Source organism: Orbicella franksi, chromosome 6, assembly GCF_964199315.1.
Source record: "Orbicella franksi chromosome 6, jaOrbFran1.1, whole genome shotgun sequence".
Taxonomy (NCBI): domain Eukaryota; kingdom Metazoa; phylum Cnidaria; class Anthozoa; order Scleractinia; family Merulinidae; genus Orbicella; species Orbicella franksi.
Genome location: NC_138150.1, coordinates 23,936,534 through 23,957,852, shown reverse-complemented (window position 1 = coordinate 23,957,852; position 21,319 = coordinate 23,936,534). Strand labels below are relative to the sequence as shown.

General features: G+C 39.4%; 2 pseudogenes across 1 annotated transcript; one reads left to right on the top strand and one right to left on the bottom strand.

Annotated features, from left to right (window-relative positions):
- LOC145490527 (uncharacterized) overlaps window positions 1–3,237 on the bottom strand; it is an 11,921-nt pseudogene extending 8,684 nt beyond the window's left edge.
- A 12,531-nt stretch (window positions 3,238–15,768) lies between these two features.
- On the top strand, window positions 15,769–20,968 carry LOC145489613 (uncharacterized; annotated as a pseudogene). Its single transcript, XR_014049611.1, has 3 exons — window positions 15,769–17,165; window positions 18,725–18,871; window positions 20,274–20,968. The product of XR_014049611.1 is annotated as an uncharacterized LOC145489613 (transcript).
- Window positions 20,969–21,319: the final 351 nt, after the last annotated feature.

The window sequence follows — 21,319 nt, the reverse complement described above, 5'->3', positions numbered from 1 at the left end:
TGATCTTCTCCAACATTATAGGAACCTTCTCCTCCTCCACAGGAGTCATCTTTATCATTCCCACTTCTCCCCCCTAAGTAACCTTCACCACCTCCTCCACCCCTACCACCACTCCCACCCCCTCCAAAACCACCGTTTACTTAGCCGCCATCCCAAGATTTTCCACCCACCCCTCCCTGAAGAAATCCTTTACCCCCTTCCCCCTCCTTGTCCATAGCACCACTTCCTCCAATGGAGTAAAAACCGCCGCTGTCACCACCTGAAAAACAAAAATCAATTGACTCATCAGGCTTTAAATATATTTCGCCATTCTAAATTCAGCAGTGTCAGCCAGTGGAGGTTTTCTGCCTAAATAGATTCTCACTTGCTCACCTTTCCTATAAACGAGATTTTTACCTGACCCTATTTACTGCGCTTTTCAATATCAAGAAAATACTGCAGTTCAAACTCAGCTCCGACAGTTGTGTTTTTGTTTCCTTCAATTTGAATGTTTGGTCGCTTCCAAAGTTTGAGAAGTGTATTTCGGACGCTGAAGTTCTCTCTTTTGACATGGATATAGTAAGCCAAATTTCTTCTTTTTTCAAAAAATTCATTGTTTTTCTATCAGTTTTCTCAGCCAACATTGCTGCATGCAGAATTGTACGTTTTGCTTATTTTGTAGCATCAGTCGCATGGATAATTTGGTTAACTGCACTATCTTACAAACATTACAAGCCCTAACAACATCGAGAAAGAAATGGAGATATTTTGACTTTGCTGAAGTGAAAACATTCATAGCAACAGGCCATTTCCGAGTTGCCTTTTGCCTCTTTGTCAAAACGAGTCTTCATATTCATATATGAAAATGATTTTGTCTTCAGGTTCATTTTCATGAAAATCAAACTCATTTTCATATGAAAAGTTTTGCACGAAGACTCGTTTTGAAACAGAGGCAAAAGGTAACTCCTATGGCCTATTCTCATCACTCTCACCTGACAACTTATCATCACCAGTCACTGCATCGTGTCCACTGCTGCCCCCTGACCAAGATTTATATCCAGGATTCCCTGACGTGCTGAGGTTGGCATCACATCCCGGGTGTCTTGAGGTTACAGCTCTGAGGCCTCCACTGCCTCCTGCCACTATCAAAGACGTATTGATTCCTCTCACGACAAATTTTCCTCCACCACCTCCACCAACTCCGGAACTCCAGTCGTTGTGTCTGATTCCTCCCTCTTGACCAACCAGAATTTGAATGATTTCTCCTTGGGAGAGGTTGAAGGTTCCAATCATTCTTGCACCTCTTCCTCTGTATTGAGCACTGTTATCGTATGTATTGTACCCCCTGCTGCCCTTACTGCTTGTATTCGGTATTGACCAGTGTACGGCACAGTCCACTGTTGAATACCGCCGGACAGTGTAACTTAACCGTCATGATCCTGACCTTTTATCTGGCAATCGAAAAGACAGATGAACCTTCCAAAGTTCAACAAGAATTTAGAATGTATTTCGCGCTTGGCGCAGAATTTACACATTTTGACCTGTCTTTTTTAAAATACCTTGTAGACACCCATACAGCTCCACTCTCATTGATGCGTGGCCATATTTAGCCACTGGTTGAAAACGAATATACCGAGCTGTGATTGGTGGGTTAAGTGCATGATACACAACAGTGTCCTGGTCTGTATTTCCATCAAATATCTGAGTAAGTAACACAATGAAATGTTAGACATAAACTTATTTGCTCAATAATTCACTGAAACCTTGTTAATCCGGTCATGAACGGGCCACAAAAATCTGACCATATTAACGGGGTGGCCGTGTTAAAGGGGTTCTTCAAATAAGAAATTGGCTGACTGAACTTTTTTTTGGCCCAGAATAAAGTGGCTGTAATAACGAACTGGCCGCATTAGCGGGGTGGTAGCCCGGCGTGAGGCGGGGTTCCATTGTATCATGGTGACAAATTACTCATTAATTTTGGCGCAAATTTCAGCGTTATTAATTTATAATTTCCGGCATGTGAAATTACAAAATTGCCATGGCAACGTTTGGCGCGAAATTTCTCGATACAATAAGCAAGTCAAAAACCCACGATTGCAAGCGTAATTTGTTACCCATAATAATAAAATGTCATTCAAAGGTATACTCGTAAAATTAAAAAATGATTTCACTTGCGCGTTGCCAAAATTCAAAAATTTCCCTCGCCGAAAGGCTCGGAAATTATTGGAATTGTGACAAAACGCGCGTGAAATTGTTTCCTTATTTCACTCGTCACCATTTAGTTATCCACACTAATTTGCTTTCAGTTCTACTCCAAACTCAAACAAAGTATAGTCTGTTAATTGGAGATTAAGGACATTACGATATCGAGCAGCAGTTTAGCCATGAACACTTTAACTTTATTCTCTGAGAGTTTCGCTTAGTTACAAACTGTTAACTTCATATTTCCTTGGGAAAAATATTTCAATATTCCAATTTTAGCGCTCAGCGTTCCTTTTAAACCTCGTCCAATATTTGCTACAAATATTTCAGTTTAGTTTCGTTTTGTTCCTTCCGGTTTTGTTCCTTCCGGTTCTGAGCTTTATTACGCGGATTCAGTCATTTTCATTATGTGTAACAGGATCATATAAAATAGCGCTTTCATTTCACTTCTGTTTTCTACTTTAACTACAGGAACTGATGAAACCTAATAAATCTGTAAAAAAAGGGCAGCGCTTTTTTTATAATTTAACGTGTTTTATTCGTATTAGACTCTACAGGATAACACCTATTGTACAAAACTTGTATATTATTTTGTATACTCAAATTCACTCTAGTTGTAACTGACGATGACAGAAGTTACTGTCGAAACAAGTATTTAAAACTGAAAAGCGTTGTCCTCTTTTAAACCTGAGAAGTATTAAGAACTTAAACTTTTCAGTAAAATTAAGCTATTTTTGCTTTCTCTGTGTCTTGTCCTGGCTCCCTGAAGTACTTGAATGCCACTCCATTGTCACCGTACTGCAGTTTGTACTTAGTTACCCACTGGGGATGATTCAAGGAATTCCTTTCTTGGTTTGCTACTCGCGTCACTTTAGTGTACCGAGCTCCCAGATCAACCTGTAGCCACGGATTATTATCAATTGCTTTAGCGGCCCAGGCTCCTGCTGTCTTGTTTGGAATTTCATGAAAGTTTAGCCTTGCGCGCGAGGCTGCGTGTACAGCATTGTGTTCCGATGACGCGATAATCTGTGCGTCGGTGATTGCTCGGCTTTCCATACCGAGAACATCTTGACATTCTGGGGGTTTTAAGAAAGACTACAAAGTGTAGTATGAGGGCCTTTCAGACTAACTAACAGAATTAAACCGCTTTCTTTGTCTCACAGAGTGTGCTATCAATTACAGTGGAACCCCTTTAACTCGGTCACCAACGGGCCGTGGAAATTTGGCCGTATTAAGGGGGTAGGATCAAATTTCATGACTGGTCAAAACTCAGTGACGTCTTAACAGAAATATCACAATTGCACTTCTAAACAACTGTTCTTTAATAAGCAACCGGAATGTAGATATAACTTTTAAAAATTGAAACTTGAATAGCCACATACAATATTAACAATTTAAAAAAAGATGAACATAACTGGTTTGAGTGGCCGTATAAATTGTAAACGCGCGAGAACTTACGAGTTAAAAGAAAGTTGATATGGGCGAGAATCTCTCACCCCATGAGGGAACGCGAATGACTTCTACTGGAGGTATCTCCTCCTGGTGTTTTGTTTGTTTGTTTGTTTTTTATATGAACAGGGCTGTGTTCCTCTAAGGCTCTGCGTGTAATTCGTAAAAACACTGAGTTCTTATAAATCGTTTAGAAATTCTTTAGTCCAGTTCAAATTTATGTTGCTGGCACATGGGTGGGCACTTTATATGTAGACCGTGATGTAAGATACCTTAAACTATTTTTACTGTTCCTGATGCACTGCTACGTTAGTCTGCTTTATAAATAGTTAACTGCTCTGGTCGAGTTTTTAATTTCAATACGATTAAACGTTCTTTTTATCAGTTCCTGTTAATAATGATGCAAAGTTGTCAATTTAGTGGTTTCAATTTGAACAGAAGGTCCTGTTAGTACCTTCTTGTTACTTGATGAAAATTTTGCGGGGTTTGTTTTACCAGGGCGCTTCATGACGCCTCCTGGAATAAGCTCTACCTTCCTTAGTTGAATCGTCATCAGTTTATCGTACGTTATTCAGGTTATTGATTGGAAAAATAATTATACTTTTGAACCTTAGTTCCTCTATTTTCAGAGGATGGGGGTGGGTTCACATCTTTCGGAGGTCGTTTCTTACGGACTTTTACGATTCGTTGCGTGTACGAGCCATTGGCCAAGCGATTGGCCAAGCCATTGGTAGCCGTGCATGGTCTACTAAAGCACTGACAATCTATCTTAGCTCCATGTACTAAGTTTCTCCTCGCGCTTTTGTTTTCTGCCCTCGGCAGTGTAATTGTGCGATGTTTTCTACACAATAACTTCAATTGCCGAGCATGATAATAATGCACGTGGCTCCCACTGCCAACGACATACTCAGACAAGTATTCCAGATCATCTGGGTTTTTATTCCTTAACTTTTATTCCATTCGTAGGCACTTTGGTATCTTTAAGTTCAGTTCGTAGATCTGAACTTGGTTCAGGGGGAGAAGCAGAGGAAGGTTCATGTTGTGTAATTCGTTCATCATTGCGGGCTTACTTGATTTATCGGCATTCCCCGGTTCTGTCCGCTCACATTTTTTCCTACCCAGGTCTTTCTTCACGTGTGTTTAGACGTGATCCGATATATAACGACCTTGTTTTGTTCCAGATTATTGACGTCGGTGGAGTCCGCCATCATTTGAAAGCATCGGGAATGACTCGAACGCACTGTTTACGTTTAAAGCACTATTAATATCGTGACTTCATTTTAAAGCTTGTCTCATATTCCATCGGCCCTTTCTGGTATATTTCTTATTTAATAGCATCACCATGTCACTGAAACAGATTATGAGGCCTTCCCTGGCCCCAAAACGAAGAACCCTAGAGAGAGTATGTAAGGAATGCTGGGAAAATTTCCTATCATTTCTCTGCGGTACTTACAGTAGAAGCCCCGTGCGTACGTGTCCCGTCATGAAAGGGCATTAAACGGCCAGTTACTTTGCTTATTCCAGATACTTTTATATTATCGTACGTTGTCTCCATTTTATTTTTACTACCAGTGTGTTATTTTATTAAAATAGGTTTTCCCACGCCAAAGCTTCCAGCGTGTTCAGAAGCTCTTGGAACGCAGGTTGGACAAATTCCAGACTCTGCTATAACAGCTTCCTCTTATTGGTACAGTGGAACCAAGGCATATTATGGAAGATTACATTTACTGCGCACATCAGACAGAACGGGTGGCTGGGTAGCACGAAGAAATGACAAGGCTCAATTTTTACAAGTACATTTTGGTGGCTGGAGAAAAGTAACACGAGTAGCTGTACAAGGAAGACAGGATCAAGATCACTGGGTAGAAAGTTTCAGCCTATCTTATGGATACGATTCGGTGTCTTTTTATGATTACACAGAGGAGGAGGTAAAGAAAGTAAGTTAAAGAATGACTAATAAAAGATTATTTTGACTCTGTCTAAGTTCTGACTTTAATAAGTGCTGTGCTTAATTATACCAAGTTACCTGTTACTGAGAGGTGTAGTGGCCTAGCAGTGCAGTGAGTGTGTTGAGAGATCTGGGTCTGTTTCTTACCTGTATTACTATGTCCTTGTACAAAGCACTCATTTAAGCTTGTTTTATTGCTACTCTGTTCGGGTAGCTAAAGTAAATCGTGGACCATTTTTAGGAGTTCCAGTTTATATTATAATAATAATAATAATAATAATAGTAATAATGAAAATCAATTTTATTTATTGTGGGTACTACACAACAGTAACCACTGGAAAACGTGACTTTTCTAATTTCGCGGTAAAATTAATCATTTTGAATTCTTCATTCTTTAAGGTATTGCCAGGAAATAATGATCGATATACACCTGTGAGTAATGACCTAAAATATCCCATCATTACTCGCTACATTCGCATTCATCCAGAAACATGGCATGGTCACATTGCTATGAGGGCAGAGTTCTATGGCTGTAAGGAAGGTGAGAATTAGCAAATTCAATCACTTCTACTTTTCACGTAAATTAACCTGAACTATTTACTTCAATCAGAAACAAAAACGGAAAACGTTAAAAGCTTGACGAAACGACTCAATTGATAGGTAAGACTAGGAAAGAAGTGTTTTAAAAGTGTCACCCATGATACAGTGGAGCCCCTTCTTACGGTCATCTCGTTATTACAGCCATTTTTTTGTCCCGAAGAGACCCCATATATTTTCTAGTATGAAAAGCCTGTTATGGCGGCCACCCCATTAATACGGCAAACGGCCACATTCTGAAGTCCCAATCTGTGTAATCCTTTACAATTATACACCGTTTATACGGCCACTCAAACCAGTTATGTCCATCTTTCTAAATTGTTAATATTGTATGTAGCTATTCAAGTTTCAATTTTTACAAATTATATATACATTTGTACATTTGTCTTCCGTTTTAAGTTATCATTGTTATGTGTTTGGCTTTCTGCGTTTTTAAATTTTGTAATGTAACATTGACTCTGAAAAGCCCCGTGGGGACGAGCCAATAAAGTACGTATGTATCTATATCTGCATTCCGGTTGCTTGTTAAAGAACAGTTGTTTAGAAGTGCAATTGTGATGTTTCTGTTAAGAAGTCACTCAGTTTAGACTAGTCATGGAATTTGATCCAACCCCGTTAATACGGCCAAATTTCTATGGCCCGTTGGTGACCGAGTTAAAGGGGTTTCACTGTAATTGATAGCACACTCCGGGAGGCAAAGTAAACGGTTCAGTTCTGTAAGTTAGTCTTAAAGGCTCTCGTACTAAACTTTGTAGTCTTTCTTAAAACCCCCAGATCCAGAATGTCAAGATGCTCTCGGTATGAAAGCCGAGCAATCACCGACGCACAGATTACCGCGTCATCGGAACACAATGCTGTACACGCAGCCTCGCGCGCAAGGCTAAACTTTCAAGAAATTCCAAACAAGACAGCAGGAGCCTGGGCCGCTAAAGCAATTGATAATAATCCGTGGTTACAGGTTGATCTGGGCGCTCGGTACACTAAAGTGACGCGAGTAGCAAACCAAGGAAGGAATTCCTTGAATCATCCGCAGTGGGTAACTAAGTACAAACTGCAGTACGGTGACAATGGAGAGGCATTCCAGTACTTCAGGGAACCAGGACAAGATACAGACAAAGTAAAAATAGCTTAATTTTACTGAAAAGTTTCATTTCTTAATACTTATCAGGTTTTAAAAAAGGACAACGCTTTTCAGTTTTAAATACACGTTTCGACAGTAACTTCTGTCATCGTCAGTTACAACTAGAGTGAATTTGAATATACAAAATAATATACAAGTTTTGTACAATAGGTGTTACCCTGTAGAATCTAATACGAATAAAACACGTTAAATTATATTAAAAAAAAAAGCGTTGCCCTTTTTTACAAATTTATTAGGTTCCATCAATTCATGTAGATAAATAAGTAAACAGAAGTGAATTAAATGAAAGCGCTATTTTATATGATCCTGTTACACATAATGAAAATGACTGAATCCGCGTGATAATGCTGAGAACCGGAAGGAACAAAAGCAGAAGAAACAAAACGAACTAAACTGAAATATTTGTAGCAAATATTGGACGAGGTTTAAAAGGAACGCTGAGCGCTAAGATTGGAATATTGGAATATTTTTACCAAAGAAATATGAAGTTTACAGCTATAAATTAATAACGCTGAAATTTGCGCCAAAATTAATGAGCAATCTGTCACCAATGATACAGTGGAACCCCGCCTTACGGCTACCATCCCGTTAATGAAAAAGAGCTCAGCCAGTCAATTTCTTATTTAAAGAACCCCTTTACACGGCCACCCCGTTACTACGGTCAAATTTTTGTGGCCCGTTGACGACCGGATTAACAAGTTTTCACTAACTTATTAAGCAAATAACGGTTAATGTCTAACATGTCATTGTGTTACTTACTCAGGTATTTGATGGAAACACAGACCAGGACACTGTTTTGTATCATGCACTTAACCCACCAATCACAACTCGGTATATTCGTTTTCAACCAGTGGCTAAATCTGGCCACGTATCAATGAGAGTGGAGCTGTATGGATGGATGTCTACAAGGTATTTTAAGAAAGACAGGTCAAAATGTGTAAATTCTGCACCAAGCGCGATATACATTCTAAATTCTCGTTTAACTTTTACAAGGTTCATCTGTCTTTTCGATTGCCAGATAAAAGGTCAGGATCATGACGATTAAGTTATACTGTCCGGCGGTATTCAACAGTGGCCTGTGCCGTACACTGGTCAATACAGAGTAGAAGCAGTAAGAGCAGCAGGGGGTACAATACATACGATAACAGTGCTCAATACTGAGGAAGAGGTGCAAGAAAGGTTGGAGCCTTCAACCTCTGACAAGGAGATATAATTCAAATTCTGGTTGGTCAAGAGGGAGGAATCAGACACAACAACTGGAGTTCTGAAGTTAGTGGAGCTGGTGGAAGTGGTGGAGAAACATTTGTCCTGAGAGGAAGCAATTCGTCTTTGATAGTGGCAGGAAGCGGTGGAGGTTTCAGAGGTGTAACCTCAAGACACCAGGGATGTGATGCCAACATCAGCATGTCAGGGAATCCTGGATATAAATCTTGGTCAGGGGGCAGCAATGGACACGATGCAGTGACTGGTGATGATAAGTTGTCAGGTGAGAGTGATGAGAATAGGCTATTTACGAGTTACCTTTTGCCTCTGTTTCAAAACGAGTCTTCGTGCAAAATCTTTCATATGAAAATGAGTTTGATTTTCATGGAAATGAACCTGAAGACAAAATCATTTTCATATATGAATGGTTTCACATGAAGACTCGTTTTGACAAAGAGGCAAAAGGCAGCTCGGAAATGGCCTGTTGCTATGAATGTTTTCACTTCAGCAAAGTCAAAATATCTCCATTTCTTTCTCGATGTCGTTAGGGCTTGTAATGTTTCCAAGATAGTGCAGTTAACTAAATTATCCACGACTGATGCTACAAAATAGGTAAAACGTACAATTCTGCAATGTTGAGTAGAAAAACTGGTAGAAACAATGAATTCTTTCAAAAAAGAAGACATTTGGCTTGCTATATGCATGTCAAAAGAGACAATTTTAGCGTCCGAAATACACTTCTCAAACTTTGGAAGCCATCAAACATTTAATTGAAGGAAACAAAGACGCAAATGTCAGGAACTGCGTTTGAACTGCAGTATTTTCTTGATATTGAAAAGCGCACTAAATAGGGTCAGGTAAAAATCTCGTTTATAGGAGGGTGAGCAAGTGAGAATCTCTTTAGGGAGAAAACCCCCATTGCCTGACACTGGTGAATTTAGAATGGAGAAATATGTTTTAAAAGCTGATGAGTCAACTGAATTTTTGTTTTTTCAGGTGGCGTTGGCGGTTTTTACTCCATTGGAGGAAGTGGTGCTCTGGACAAGGACGGAGAAGGGGGTAACGGATTTCTTCATGGAGGGATGGGTGGAAAATCGTGGGATGGCCAAGCAAACGGTGGTTTTAGAGGGGGTGGGAGTGGTGGTAGGGGTGGAGGAGGTGGTGTAGGTTACTCAGGGGGGAGAAGTGGGAATGATGAAGATGACTCCTGTGGAGGACGGGAAGGTTCCTATAATCTTGGAAAAGATCATCAAAGTGATTGCTGTCACAGCTGGTCATGGCAAGGTGATCATTACATTACTGTAGAAAATAAACCTCGTGCCTCACAAAAATAACATTTATACGTACCTCTGTAATTATATTCGCTCCAGTGAAGATATTAGTTTGCAAACACTGTTTTTGTTACGACAATTTCCAGGCAATGAAACAAAAAAAACTCTTTGCTTGAGCAGTTTAAGTTCTGTTGGTTGGCACGTTAATTGAGAAGCTAAATTTGTTCATCACTTAACTGTTTTTTTAAGCACCTGTAGGAATATCTTGTGCCGGTTAGTCTCGTGCTCATCCTCCGGCTGTCAGATAGTCAAGGTCATCCAACATAATTCTGTCCTTGTAAATGGTTTTGTTGCGCATGCCGGTTCGTTTTGTCTATGTTCAATTTTTCTTAACAATTGTACTCACGATGTATACAGTCAAGTTTCGGCAGTCTTGCTGACCTTGGTTGAAACCTCCATGAAAGTCTAAGTTATAGTTCGGTTTCCTGACGTTTTCATCGGCTCGTCACCAAATATTCGTATACGTTCCGTTGGTGTGTCTAAGCTAAGCCAGGGAGGTCTTCTTAGTTTGCACGGTCATTAAACCCGTACATGTCTACAATGAAAGAAACTGGAAAGCCTCAGACTTGTAGATTCACCAGGTTAATCAGTCACAATGGCAGCAGTAAACTAAGTAGAATTTGTGCATGGAAAGTAAAGGCCGTTGATTCTGCTTAAGGGGGTTGACTGATTATTAACAGTCCAACGATACTGAGTAGGTAACGCTCGTGTTTTTCATCAGCATGAAGTTATTTTGTCTTCTATCCGACTGGCCATATCAACAATGTCACCTGAGGTTTTCAGTTGTCTCATTAATTTTAATTTTTTAAAATGTAGCTTAGCTACTCATAATTTAGATGGTGTAAACGGTTTGATTTAACTTCTAACATTACCCTAGCTAGTATACTGGAAACTACGTGAGCGGCCATTTATATCAATAAAAAAGTTATCCAGTCATTTGTTTGCTTCCGTTTTAGAAATTTCTGTACAACTATAACAACGATTAAAATCATTATTGCACGTTAAACTTAGTTAGTCCAGGGGGCTAGTAAAAAAAGCGAACCAATCAGGTTGCTCTGTTGCCGGCCCAATATTTTACAAGTATTGGACCAACTACTGTCCCGATAGAGTGATCCCACCTGTTTGGCTTACTTGTAATTTTATGGCCTACTTTTGTAAAAGAATTACCTAGCATGTAAAATATTTTTTCCCCAAATAGATATCAGACGTTAGTAAACGCTCAGTTGGGTCTCTCTCAAAAATACTAGAATTAGTCCGCGAACGCCGGATTTTTTCAGAACATTTTCAGTCGTGCAATAAATCTTTTTATTTACAAGGCTTGCTCGGGACCGCACTGAGAAAAAAATCGGTTCTTGGTCTTCGTTGTGCGGACGCAGCACTTGGCCCTTCCAGCTGTCAAGACCTCGGGCCGATATTCTCCCAGTGCGACCTTCGCACTTGAATATTAATAATAATAATAATAATAATAATAATAATCGATATTTAAACAAGGTGACCCCTTCAGTCGCAGGACTGGTATCAACGGGGGCCCTGTATAAACAATGCAGTGTATTCCCAAAAAAATTAGCGAATTTCAACTTAGTAAAAATTGAAACATGTCATACTCAAAACTGATTGGCTTATAAATGGCACTTGCAGCTAGAATTCTTTGTTGCCATTCTGTACGGTGGTTTTGTTTTCATTCGCTAGGTAACCCCAGTCAGTTGCTAAATGACTTGAACAACCCCGCCTAATTCAAAGTAAATATAATTGCATTTCTACTGGGCATATTCTCTCTTTGATTGAACCAAACGCTTAAAATCAGCCATCACTGGAACACAAGGCAACTTTTCACGGTTGCATAACATCTTCTCTTTACCCCCTCCCTTCTACAACCTGTACCTGTATCTATCTTTTTCGTGACAACATATAAGTTGTACTAAAGATCCTTAGGATTTGCTTGCCCATTAAATATAAATTGAGCCATGTCTTGAGTGTGATTAGCAGCGCCAACAGATTGGTTTGACAAAAACGACGTCGTCGCCGATACGAATATAGGGCAGGATCATAATCTCTTGATAAGAAAGTATTACGGAGAAATTGCATTTTTATCTCCAAGTTAGCTTGTATAGCTCAGCTCCAGGGGCGGGAGAGAACACTCTGCGACGCCTGGCACTTTTTTTGTGTTTGGATCATCCACCAAAAAGTGACGTCACATCCGCTCAGCTCGTCTTAAATATTCACTATCTAAGAAAATTGCCAGACAGACATTTTACCGGCTCGTGTAGTTAGCCATATAATAATAATGAACTGCTTCTAAGGTCGAGTCTGCTGTCGAAAAGTTCTTTGGTTTAAAAAGGCATACAAATAATATATAGGTTTTGCCAAGCCATTCGACCCCACAACCTGCAAGCTTGATTACTTATCGTGTTTAAATAAAGGTTACTTACTTACTTAGAGAGCTACTGGAAAGGGCTAACGTGGAGAGGTTGAGTGAAGAGGTAAGAAGAAGGAGATAGCGATTCATTGGACACATCTTCAGACAACAACCTGGCAATGACTGTGTTACAGCCCTGACCTGGACCCCAGAGGGAAAGAGAAAGAGAGGCCGGCCAAGAACAACCTGGCGACGCACAGTAGAAAAGGAGAGGTCCAAAGCAGGGTGGCAGTCCTGGAGAGAGGTGCGCACTGCAGCGCAAGACAGGAATCGATGGAGAGCACATGTGGAGGCCCTATGCGCCAACTTGGCGCCAGGGAACAGGTGAAGGTGAGACTTACTTACTTAAGCCAAAAAGCGGACCTCCTGATTACAATAATTACCCATAACTGAAAAGAGGATATTTTTGCCTGGATCAGAAACTCAAAAAATGATCAATTGTGAGCATGTGATTATTCAGCTAATGAGTGCTGTGACCCAAGATTGTAGAAATTACGTACGCAATATATCAAGGACTTTCCAAGATATGATTGTGCGAGGAATATGTCGGAAGAAAAGTCAACAACGCGTCGAGGTTTAATTTGCACCGAAATTTTGCCTTTGCATGTTCTCCCTCACTTTCCCCTAGAGTAATAACCTGACTTGAGTTTGCGATTTAATCGAAAATCCATTCCCTGGTCAGCGGTCAACTTCAAAAAAAACATGAACATGAGCATGAGCTCTTGACTTGAGCTCGCGATATGGTCACGTGATGCTGGTCAGCGGATATCTTGCTTTGACAGCTGTCAATTAATCATAACTTTGAAGTCCAATATCAATATTGTACCTATTGTAATGGTGCTACTCTCTTACTTTTCAAGGTATGGGACTTGGCGTACGAACGTACGTACGTACGGACAGTCAGGAGACAACCAAAATTTTTGAGATCGATGGGTTACCAAATTTTCTAAGGTATGGGTTCCGCTATTAATGAGACGAAGCGGAATTGACCGCCTTGTATGTCCGTCATTCGTATTGTATGCCAAACCACTGATAACTACAGTAACAGCTATTTAAGTCGCACAAGTTCAACAGCTTTCTCAATCATTCCTTTTGTGTCCCGGCTTATTTTCCTTTTTCGCGCGTGTTATTAACACTCCCGTTATTAATTCACGAAACCTTAAGATTGCAACTCTGATGAAGGTGGACAGAAGCTACCGAAAATTCAGAACAGAAAACAACGGTAGTTCGTATAGTGTGATCGTCCGGGTGAGGTAGTTCTGAAAACTGAACTGTTGTTGGTGACTGACGTTTCGACAACCTGAGCGGAAGTCATCTTCAGAGTCAAGTGAATAGTGTTTGTCAGTCGATGATGTTGTAAGTCTGGTCCGTTGAACGTGATTGGTCAGTTTAGCCATGATGGTATTGGCTGAAAGACTCGTGTAAAGTTTGTTATCAGTCATTGGTCGGTTTCGATCCGTTCTACCGAAGACCAAATTGAAGATGATCAAGACAGAAACACGACGTTCTTTATTGAAACAGTTTGACAACAATGGGTTGGAATAATGAGTTCGAATAATGATTTATAAAATAACTGAGCTACTACGCGCGCTCTCATTGGTCGATAGGTGTGTTTAGATGAGAGAATGTAAACACGGTTGTGACGTTTTAGATTCGCGCGTATTTTTGAGAATTATTTTATAAAAGCAATAGAGCTCTTTTCCCGTGTTTACATAAACTCATCTAAATACTCGGGGGTTGGGAGAATTCTCGAAAGTTATGCAAACCCGAGACGTAGTCTCGGGTTTGCATAACTGTCTCGAATTCTCCGAACCCTCCTCGTATTTAGATGAGGCTGTGTAAACACGAGGAAAAGTGTTCTATTGCTTAAATATTCAATTTGGCTGTTTTAAATTTTAGGTTTGGTACGTTGAATGTTTCTAAAAGTCATTCGTGACCCTCGCGTAATTAAATGCTCCCTCTTGCGAAAAGGTGATTGGAATCGTGGCGTCGTGTTTGTATAATGAGTCAAATTGTTCCGGCTCCCGTTTTGATTGGTTCTCACTAAACATGATCTATTGGAGAACAGACGTAAAGATGACGTCAATAACATTGTTTTGGTTTCTTTATCATATAAAACAAGAAGATTCCATGCTGCCGTGAGTTTGTTCAGTCATGAGAGATCACAGAAGACATCAAAATGTGGGAAGAAAATCAGTGACACACTCGCTTAACGGCGTGTGCGATTTTTTTGTTCTCACCACATTTTGACGTCTGTGATCTATTATTGTACAGACGAAAGCAATTATGTAAACTATTGGTTCGCCAGTATTGGATGTTTTAACCTCGTTAAAGACATACATATATACACACATACATACACGCATACATAAACTTGTCAGAAATATTTAGCTAAAAACAGCTAATTGTGGACAATAATGCATAAAATATGTCTTATCAATGCTGTTTTTGTTTAGTGCACCTGTTCGCATCTACGTTCGTGACCAACGATGAACTCTGTATTATTTTTCTTTCTCATTCTGTTTCAAGGATTGGGAAATGTTTCCGTTTTCGCCATCGAAGAAAATTCCACATCTTCTCGTTCCGCTTATTTCTTGACGCATGAAAACAGGCGACTTGAAGGCCATGTTGTCAAACGACTAGAGTCAGATAGTTTGGTGTCGTGCAGCCATCTGTGCTTGAGAAACACCTGCTGCACTTCCGCAAATTTTGAGGCTACCTCCAGCGAGAATGGCAGAGGAACTTGTGAACTTAACAAGCACGGAGCCATCAACACTGACAGCGAGTTGTACGAACAACAAGGAGTCACTTTTTCAATGCTTCAGAAGGTAATTAAAAATCAACATTCAGAGACGCAGTAAGATGTTAAGAAATTTTTTTCGGAATTTTTGGGAAAATTTTCAAACAGAAGGCATTACTTAACAACACCTAAGTGATGCTAATGCTTATTTGCAGCTAAAAACATCATCTTACTTATGCGTATTCACGTTGAAAACAACGCCTTGCTGATGCTTATACTTATTTGCAAGTGGAAAGAAGCCTTGAATTGCCACTATGATCAAATTCTCGATACCCAATTTTTCACATTTTCGTACACAATAGGTCTGTCCTAGATATCTTGCCAAATTTTAATGTATTACGAACATTAGAACTCGCGGTTTTTGGACCAGTTATTTCCGAGAATTTACGGCCGCCATTAATTTTCCTTCGTCCAAGTCTTGGTCGAGAATTGGAGAAAATGATGTCAGTTTCTCAAAAATTATGATAACAATAAGTATAGCAATTCGCATAAAGAATAACTAAAACTTTGGCTCGTATTTTCGTGCAATTTTTTACATTAATTGTTTGCAATTTCCTTGTAATCAAAATACCAAAGAAGACATCTCTAAAGCGTTGGAATTTTTCCTTTGCTTTGAAACGAATCGAAACGAAACACAAACATATCCTCCACGAAAACATCCACGCAACGCGCGAGTAAGATCCTCTCAAGAACTGGGTACAATGTCTAAAAATAACCTAAGAGGGATTACCTTGGGTATAAGGCATATATGGGGGATTCACTCTCTTACCTTGATATTTTCTTGATTATGTATGATTATTAAGAGTAGAAAACCCTAAAATTTAAATGTCCACATAGTACTGGCTCGAAGACGAAACGTTTTTTTAAAAAAATGACATGTTGATATTTTCGTGACAGAAAAACGGCACAACACATGCAACTGATGTGGCAGGTACGAAGTGAGCGTGGCGGTAAAATTTTATTTTCAATGTCATAAAATTTTTTTTCTTTTTAGCTGTTACATGCCTAAACTTTAAACGCTGTTGTTTTATGAAGGCAAAATTCAGCCATACTTCAGTGGCCAATTCTCTCTAAGACGCGCCTGCAGAGAATCATAGTAGTTGTATTCATCAAAGCAAATGTCCAAGATGATGAATACAACTACCATGATTCCCTGCAAGTGCATCTCATAGAGAGAAAAGGAATTGGGTGAAGCCTGTTGCCATTATCCACCACGCATTTGAAACTCCCGCCTCCCACTGGGGGATACCCGGGGCATTCATTTTTACTGTCAGTGAAATGCAGTGAAAGCACCGTCTTGCGTGGAAAAAATTTAGAGTGAACTCCTCCGTCCTCTGAACATCATGAACAACTCAGTAAATAGATTATAATTTTTTTTAACAACTGCAGCTTTCACAGGAATTTTTTTCATACCACTGAAGTCAAGTCCAAAGCATGATATTAAGTGATTGAAATCATACCTTCTTCGTCAGTTGTTCAGCCACCATGTTTTCTGCGCATGCGAACATGCAATTTGAACCCTGTCTTGTAAAAGAGGTGGCGAACCCTCGCTCAGGCCCTGTAATGTATAGCGAAGCCGTGAAAACAAGGTGCATTCACCGACTACCGGGGAACCTAAATCGAGTGAAAAGGAGGTGAAAACCCCGGTTTGGCCCGAGTATCCCCCAAAGGCGGGGGGGGGGGGCAGGGGGTATCCAAACGACTAGTGCATTACCGCCATGCAAACTGGTCTTTCTTCCTTTGAATTATTTTTCCTACATTTATTTTTCTTTTACCTGTTTTCTGAAAGTTGTTCCATTATAACAGCACCATCTATTGCTGCACATCCGTATATAAGTTAACAAAAAAAAAGATTGGGTTGTTACACATGTTAAAATGCATCTCAAACGCAGCTCAAAGACGTGCACCACCTTCCAGCATTAAATTTCGGGGAGAAAGCCCCGGAACGGAGGCACAATTTCAAGCTTTCTATTCTCACAATTGTGTTCCCTCCCTTATTCTTTTCAGTGGCGGATCTTACGTGAACGACGAAAAGAAACAAAAGTATTTATGTTTGTGTGAGAAAGCTTGGACTGGAGAAAAATGCGAAACAAAATTGGGTAAGAAACGATACTACTTACTTGTAAAAGTGTCAGTTTCCAGCACATTTCAAAGTTTAACGATGTTTTATGTCTCCGTCTCGAGCTAAACATAGGCACGCAAGGCGTGCAAGAGTTATTTTTTTGTGTGAAGTGTCGGAGATAGAAGCATTCATGGTACAGTAATGATTTGGTTAATTTGACAAGTGTTTTTGGTTGCGATGTTAAATCGGTCATGGTAAGATAGCTAAATAGTAAGCCATAAAATTTTTGACTGAACAAACTACAGTAATCTGACACGTCTCCAGATTAATGTAAATACCATCTTATTTTCTAACAGGCAACTTGATTCGTTCTTTGATACAACCCGCACTGTGATTGGTGTGACTCGCGCACATGCATAACTCCCTCACCGATCACATAACCCTTCCAACTCCCAAGAGGAATTTTTGCTCAAAAATACTCAAGTTAATTTAGAGACTTTTTCGCATTTTGTACGAGTCGTAAGTTTACCTTTTTACACAACACAACACTACTTCACCGAAAATAGAAAGAAAGAGAAAAAACCTCTGGCACGTTGAAAGTCTGATTTAATTAAATTGCACTTTAACTTGGTGCCATGCAGTCTTCAAAGAACATTTTAACAGTTTTCATACCTTTTACCTTTAAAAATATTGGACTGAAATGAATGTCATCAAATAAAACTATTAAACTGCTACTGCAGAGACGTAAAAACCGTCCAGAAACGAAAGCTTCTTTTTTGTTTAATATCCTGGAAACAATAGCCGATAACTCGTCAGCTCAAACTGAATTTACTCCCATATAAAAAACAAAAGTGTTAAGTTACCATTTGTTACTAAAGATAGCAAACATCTCGTGGGAAAGAGTGGTGACGATTCGTCCGCTCTAATTGAATTTACTCCCTTGTGAAAAACAAGTGTCAAATTACACTTTGCAACTAAAAAACAAAAATATCTCGTTATATTTGCATGCAACAAGAACAAAACAATCGTTATCTGCACTTACTATTGTAAATGTTAGAACTGTTTTAAATGTAAAGTCTCGTCCCCTCTAAAACATGTCCTAAGAACTAGAAGCGACGATTCGTGACCTCTAATTGAATTTACTCCTTGTGAAAAACAAAAGTATCAAGTTACCTTTGTAACTAAAAATACAAATATCCCGTTGTATTTGCATACTACTAACTCACGAACTGTTTCAAACCTCAAGGCTCATCTCGTTCATTTAACTAAAATCCTCAGCCTAACCCACAGAAAATGTCGAAGTAAACCCAATATATGAATATTTCCTCCTCTTTTATAGAGGAATAAATATGGCCGTTCTAAACTCTATCGGGATCAAATCTTCTCACATACCATTTACCATTACAACAAGAAATTTGATTGGCTGTTTATAGTAGATCCAATCTGATTGGTGTGACATACATACATCTCTCACTCACTCACTCACTCACTCATCCATTGACCCGTCCTTAACATGCCCGAAGCGCCGACTAAGAGGTATTTTTTTTACCAAAAAATAACTCAAAAATTAATATCTCTTTTTGTTTTCAATCAAAGCAAAAGGTTGGTATTCTCATAATACTGCTCATTCCTGTAAAGACATCCGGGACTCTGGGGATTCTCAAGGAGACGGGGAGTACTGGATCGACCCCGAGAACAATGGAAACCCTTTGAAAGTATACTGTGACATGACAACTGACCGAGGTAAGATGCAGAGGAAACAAGAAGCCAGAAAGAAACTTAACAAGCTTATAACTTTTGTGAGCCACATAAAGCAAACTTTGCGACCCACCAAGGAAATTCTTTTGAGATTTTATTAAACCATGTAATCTTACACGTACACACACATCGATAGTTCAAAACTGCACAGTCATTTTCAATTCTGCAGGAAATAGAGACCCTAAAAATAAATTTATTGGGAAAAACTTGACCCTAGTTCAACTCCTCGGCCACGCTTGTGGGTAGCTAGACTTGCCACAAGTTGACCTCTGTATTTATCTCCCTCCAGTGGAGAGAGAGGGCAATGTTCGAGCGACGAAGAGCGATGTAAACCCCAACAGGTCCGCTTGTTTCACTTGCAGGGATTTGAATCAGAGCGTATATTTTTGGCGCGAAAAACACGATTGAAATTTCGCACTTTTTCATGCGCTCCGAGCGCGATCGTCGTGAATTAATAAATTGACGTCAGTTTTTCATGCGTCTGTCCTGTTATTGATCATGAATTTCGTCATAACATTGTCAAAGTAGTTGTGAATCCACTGCGTTTCTTTGCTCTTCTTTCAAAGATTTCAAATTAAGTTTGGAAAGACCATATTCAATTGCTTCCATAAATTTTATATCCATAAGTGTCCAAGAACAAAAGCTGGATGAAAATCAAATTACTTTTATTGTACTTTAACCCAGCAGACATTTGCTATGCGAGTAGTGTCCCGTCGTCTCGTTGATCGCGCGCGACGTTATGACGTAAAGTCAGTACTTGTTTGTTCATTGGTTTTGTGTATTTACGTCACCGTGGATTAATACACCAATAAATGAAAAGTCCTTTCCAACGAAACCAACAGGCCAGGGAAGCACTAATGGAAAGGGCTGTTAGAAAGTCTAGTAGACAGCCAACTGGTCTGCCACCTGCCAGTTGGGATTTTTAACCATGTTATGTTCATTTGTATTATTTGTTCTATCATTTGGTTTCATTAGCCCAGAAAATTAAGATATTTATTTATTTATTTATTTATTTATTTATTTGGTCTTTGAAGTATTTCGTAAATTCGAAAGCTATAGTCGGTTTGTCGGTTACTTTTGATTTTCTTTTTTGATATTACAAATTGCTATGACAACATTATAACTTGTTAAAGGATCCTATATTTTAGTTTTAAATCGGCCATTACCTCAAAATTGGGTTCTATGACCGTTATTAACGCTCTTGTCTTTGCAATAATACTTAAGTTGATTAAATCCGCCAAAAGCCAGCGAGTACGACACGGTTTTTTTTCCTGCTATTCCAGAAGAAGCAAGTTTTATGAACGTTTCCTGGATTTGACATTTGAAATGAGCTCAACTGCCGTTATCTGGTATCACCGTAATTAACCAAACGAATCTTTGATTTCAGGAGGTTGGCTTCTTGTTTCTAACATAATGCTGGCTAGTTCATCACTATCCCCTCAGCTGTCAGTTGAGATGTCATACCGTGGAATCAGCAGTTACCATAACAACAAGACAGTTCTCACGAAAAGTGCCATGAAGGAGCTGTGGACTCACTTGTCTTTCACTCAAATGAGATTCCACTGCAGTAAGCAACGGGGGCGTACATTCCACGTGACCACAGTCATTAACAGCACTGGTGAAGCTGTAGTCCAGTACTTCAGCGGTCAGACTGACGTGCTTCCCTCCTCATGTAATTCATTTGTTACAATGGACGACGACACCTCCAAAGCTGTGAAAGTTTGTGAAGTTTGGGGAGTAGAAAATGGCCTAAAAAATTTAGCAAATGGTCTGGGTCTGGAATCAATGAATCAAGATTATACCGCTATATTGTTTTTGTTTGGTATGCCTATCACTGGTTGATTTCCCCAAAAGACCGAAGAGTGGAATGCGATGACTTCCACGGTCGAGTATATGCTGGTGATTTCTGGAACATTTATGTTCGTTAAAAGTTTGGTACATTGAGCGTAGACTGTTTTTTTGTTTGTTTGTTTGTTTTCAACTCTACATACCTTTATTTCAACCTTTTAAAAAAGTTATGTTTGCATTTTCAGCTGCTCGCTTATTAGTATAGCTTGTGTGCACCCATCCCCTCACCTCACAGGAGAGCGGGTGGATGCAGGCTGTTATTAGTACAAATAAGACAACAAAAAGCGTTCCAAATTATGAGCACTAGTAATTCAGCTTTGTCCACTAGATGAGTGTTTTGAAATTTTGCCTGCTATGTCTGACTTTTCTTTGTTTGCTATTAGTGATTACATATTCAACAAACGTGCTGCTGCTCTTATCAAAGATATCGAGGATGGCGGACTCAAGATGTTAGAAATTCAATCGATGACCATAGCGCAAAGGGTGGTTGTATTAAAAAAATTAGCGGATAAAGAAAAAAAAAAGGTTCTTGGAAGTTAACATTGAATTACTTACTATTTCAAATAGGTGGAGAGTTTATTCTTA